At 40.6% G+C, this 5000-nt stretch overlaps 1 long non-coding RNA gene across 1 annotated transcript; it reads right to left on the bottom strand.

Annotated features, from left to right (window-relative positions):
* Positions 1 to 39: 39 nt before the first annotated feature.
* Positions 40 to 4598, bottom strand: LOC110175194 (uncharacterized). Its single transcript, XR_008632260.1, has 3 exons — positions 4238 to 4598; positions 2918 to 3061; positions 40 to 1455 (listed from the first exon to the last, which is right to left on the bottom strand). It is a non-coding gene; the product is annotated as an uncharacterized LOC110175194 (long non-coding RNA).
* Between the last annotated feature and the right edge of the window lie 402 nt (positions 4599 to 5000).

Genomic DNA, 5000 nt, shown 5'->3' with positions numbered 1-5000 from the left:
ACAGCAACAGACTGCAGACTGCATCTGCGTGCGGCTAGGGATTATATTGTGTGTGTGTGTGTGTGTGTGTGTATGAGTTTTATAATTATCCATTTTTTTATGTAATGTGTAAGAGGAGTAGGGAAACAGAGTTTCCTCATGTTTGTCTCTTTCTGTTTTTCTAGGTCTAATATGGAGGAGTCCAGTGTTCTATGTAAATGGAAGCGATGTGCTGCAGCCTTGCACGCCGGCGCCCTGGACCACTGCGGTGACATGTTTTCCTCAACATATGAAATCATAAACTATCTGTCAGACTTCCAGCTGGGAGGTTCAGTTCAGTCGACAATCGTACCAAGAAAACACAATGACTTCTACTACCATCCTGACAACTTGCTGGGGCCCATTGGGCTGAGTTCTTTCTTTCCACAGAGTGTGTCACACTATTGTAATCTATGCAAAGGTATCACAGTGTCAACACAAAATCGAGTGTTTGTCCTGTCTTCTGATGTTTCACACACCACTGAAACAACCGAGGAAGAAGAGTCTGACTTTAAGCGATTACAACATCTGGCAGTTATGCATCAGCAGTTTTTTATAATGCTATTCCTAGATCTTGTGCGAAGCAAACATTACACATTTTTTGAAAATGAGACTGAGCAATTCCAAATTGCAAACTTTGTGAGCACACAATTAAGAAATGATGAGTCCACATTAGATCCACTTGACTGTACTAGATATTTGAAGCTATGGTGGAATTATCAGAGTGCTATAAGTTTCAGATATCTGAAAATATCTGTGCCCTGGTATATACAGTTGCACATAGGACATTCCGCATGGAATCCAAGATTCCGGCCTTTCAGTCAAAGACACTTTCTACCTTTGCACAAGTGTCTAACTAAACACTTTTTATGTCAGGAGGTCTGTTCGCCATGTAGCGCACTCCTAATACAGCATCATGTTTTTGATACAGCTTGTAGAATGAAAGTGTTCACCAAAGGTCAGATGACTACATTCAAGATAAATTTCTTGATTTCAAAAATGGAAATTGAAGACACACTTTTGTCAGTGCTCACGAGAATTTTATCCAAGCCAACAGCACAGGTAACGTGGCCTATGCCCGACTGTCTCCTTTTAGAAGATGTCGGAAACGGTAAAAATATCTCAATGCATATTGCCACAACTCTGAACTGCGAATGGGACACGCTGGAAAACTGGATTAGTACCTTCAGTGTCAGCAGACCTGCTGACACGCAGACTGTCTGTCAAATGCAGAGAGTGCTAATAAATGTAATGGGCTCATTAAGAGACATTTGTCTTAAGGGTGAGAGACCACCCAGACATTTGTATATGGAAGAAATTATTGACAATCAAAGACAACTGAATCTCACCAAGGCATTCCTTGTTCACAGAGAAACAGGACACGTCCTCTCCTTTTTACCCACCTGTTGTCTGCACCGGCTTTATAAATCACATAATCTGGAAGAGGAAGAGAAAACTTTCAGGTTGTCTTGTGCGCAACTTGGCTTATCTATATTATTCGCCTGGAACAATGAACAGGGCTCAAACTTATTCAGGTGGTCTAGTTATGTCAAGATTCAACTACAACTGTCAACATTTTGCCAGGACGGTTTGATCAATCAGTCATCATGGTGTGCTCTCCTGTCCGAGGTAGCAAAACTGACCTTCAAGTCAGTGGTGGCCGTGAATACAGTGCCGCACTCTCTGAACAATCACGCAAGTGTGACTGGCACGAGGAACCCTGTGTTGCTTAAGAACCTAGGTTTTCAAGAACCCCTACGTGTGTTACTTATTGAACCGTGGAGAAAAACACAACAGCCAGGGGGCGAACACAAATCTACACCAGTCACAGGACTGTTAAATACTTGGCTACTAAAGGCTAGTACTACTGATGCCAAGGAGGAAATACAAGCAGAAAAACATATATCATCTTGTTTGTCATCTGGTCTATCCCCAGCTGCCAATTCATCTGATCCCATGTTGTCACCTTATAGAAGTGGTGTTTTAGATGTTGACACAGCAGAAAACCAAGTGGGCAGCTATGATGACAGTAACTATAACTGTGTGAGCACAGGGACTGATCATTTTAATGTGAATGCTTGTGAAAATGGCCCACATGAGATAGAGGAATGGTTGCTAAGTTTGTTCCCTCAGTGTTCAAGAGAAACTGTAATACAAGAGTTGAAACAGAGCGCTTTTGAGAAATGTCTCTATACGCGGATGACAGTCCAACACCCGTGCAGTGTGCGACAGCAGCTGCTACAGCAGAAGCAGCAGCTGCCACACCGGTCACACAGATGGCCAAGTCCCGTTGGGTTTCTACGGGGTTTTCTGCACGGGAGATACAGGCTTATGGTTTAACCGCGTACAGGCCTCAGTTTGAAGCCTGTGACATTATTGCAAAGGGTAGAGTGAGTGATTTAGAGCTTCAGAATGTGCCGTCTCTTTGTTCAGCAATACGGAATCCTTGCGCGGGTCTAACTTTGCCACCTTCTGACCGCGGCTGGCATCAGAAGCCAAATCGTACAATAGGAATTGTCAGAGTGGCCACTGAGAGCCATGAGCAAAATTGGCTATCTGGCGTGGAATCCGCAAAACAGAAAGCAGCACCTCTACGATACAAGTTGCTTCACCTTAGCCACATACTTTCCAACAAACCAATACCCTGTGTGATTAAGAATTGGATCACAGCCCCACAGATCTATCGAACAGTTAATCTTTCTAAAACTCCTGTGATGGGATTTAGACACGTTGAACTAAAAATCAAACAACTGCCAGCCACTCAAAAAGCTGAACTTCGCAATTTGCTGTTCATCAAACCTACCACTTGGACCTTTTTGGGAGCAGTGCGCGTTATCTCACACGTAAAGGGATTGTTAATCCGCGGATTTCATGCAAATAACGAAGAAATTTGTCGTACCATTCTGAATTTACACACTTGTTTGCAGATACACCCCTCGGTTCCCAGAGTTTTCACTCTCCAATTATTGGTCCATCGTTTGATTGCCCGAGGTCCCTCCTTTGGCTGGTTCGTCGGAGAAACTGCTGGATCATGGAACCTTGGCTGTAAAGACGGAATAGAATTTTTATCAGAAACAAGGCCCACTTGCATCGCATTCCATGTCTTGAAATGTTTAGTATCGGCTCAGATTTTGTGTATCAGACTAATAAATTTATCACTTCGTTGTATTCAGCCTGCACGGATATGGCGTTGGGGTAATGGTTTTCGTTCAGATTATGTCTCGTGTTTAGCGGATACCATCTATGATTGGCCAGACCAGTCTGAATGCGAGGGAGTGGAGGGCTTGAAGGCAATAAGACAGACCATGTCTAAATTAGATTTAATAAGGTATTTACCGGACCCTGTTCAGGAAATGCTTTCACAACCAAAAATGGGTTTTCAACAATCCAGTTCTTCAGGTGAAAATTGCTTGCACACCCTATACAATTTGTGCGGCTTCAGTGAGAACACGACTACAGTGGACAGTCCTTTGGAAGCAGTTCTGGGTTCTGACAAATACGAACAGATAACACTGGAGACCATTGGCTATAAAGTTGAACCTTACGGCCCCTTTGCTATAAAATTCAATGACAAGTTTAAGAGATGGAATGAAGCTATAATTGTTGAGCCTGTAAGTGCATACACAGGAGAAGAAGAATTAGCTCAAGTTAAAGAGGTACACAGGATTTCAAAGCTGCAAAAATAGAGCACCTGGGCTTGATTAAAACACACACACACACACACACACACACACAGAGTTTAGTGTTTGCAAATCCCTGAGTGTTAAAGTACCCTTGTGTGTGTTTCTATGCTCTGTATTTTATGTTTTTATTATTTAATCAAGCAAGTAATCAAGTTTTTTTTTTATTCTGTTTGTAATTAATAAAACTATTGATACTGTCAGACTCTGTGTCACACTCTGTTATAAACAGATTTTTTTTTTTATGGACACAAAAATGGAAATAATCAAATATCACCCACAAAACCGTGTGTGTGTGTTTGTGTTTGTGTGTGTGTGTGTGTGTGTGTGTGTGTTTGAAAAAATGTACTGCAGCTACACGACAAAAGAAACACATTGTAATAGACAAGGTCATTATTGTTAATAAAGTAAAATTACAAATAACTATATTATTTTACTCAAATTTTCCACAACCATTCACATTTTCATGTGTCATGTATTTGCTGACTGTATTTAAAATAAAAAATATGCTGTGATTTGCTTCAATGACATTACATTACCTTTAAAAGTTACGATGTACAATGTCCGTGAAAACGTGCTCGTTTCCTCGTCGTAGCTTCATAAAAACCACTCGGTGGCAAACATGAAAGTTTGAGCAGACTTTTTACATCGTGTTAGCTGCAGGACATTAGCCACACTTTTAGCTCAAAGCTCCGAGGCTGACGCACTTCAAAACAAACTTATTTACCAGTTTTGTGGGTTATGGCCGTATTTTAGGTTTACAGTTGTGTTACTAAACATTTCCTAAAATTACAAGTGTGTATTTTTTTAATACCGAATAATATTTAATAAATACCGACTGCTTTTGTTCGAATCGCTTTTCGCTTCCTGCTTCCTGCTCTCTCGTCCCGTACGTTCTTCTTCTTCTTCTTCTTCTTTTTGTAGCGTTTTATCGGCGGTTGGCAAACAACTCCAGGTGCATTACCGCTGCCAACTGATATGGAGTGTGAACTGAAATTAATTAATTATTAAATAAATAATAAGAGTGATCAATTGGTAACTAAAGCAAAAATAATAACTCAAACCCTGTTAATCAAATTAATATCCCTGAAAAACTTGGATAAGATTTTAAAACTATTATTCCCTGGGTGCTGTTGCTGTAATGATTCTATCAGGTCAAATTACCGACCTCGAGATAATGTTTGTAAAGTAAAGTAAAGTAAAGTAAATAATTAGAGCAGAAAGTTGCAGTGGTGGTGTCGGAAAGTCTTTAAATGTATATGATTATTTTATTTTGTAATGTCCGTTGTTGACGTCACTAAT

This window comes from Boleophthalmus pectinirostris, unplaced genomic scaffold (genome assembly GCF_026225935.1).
Source record: "Boleophthalmus pectinirostris isolate CB_2022bp ecotype Guang Dong unplaced genomic scaffold, ASM2622593v1 HiC_scaffold_1865, whole genome shotgun sequence".
Lineage (NCBI taxonomy): Eukaryota > Metazoa > Chordata > Actinopteri > Gobiiformes > Gobiidae > Boleophthalmus > Boleophthalmus pectinirostris.
This window is presented reverse-complemented; position numbering and strand designations above follow the sequence as displayed.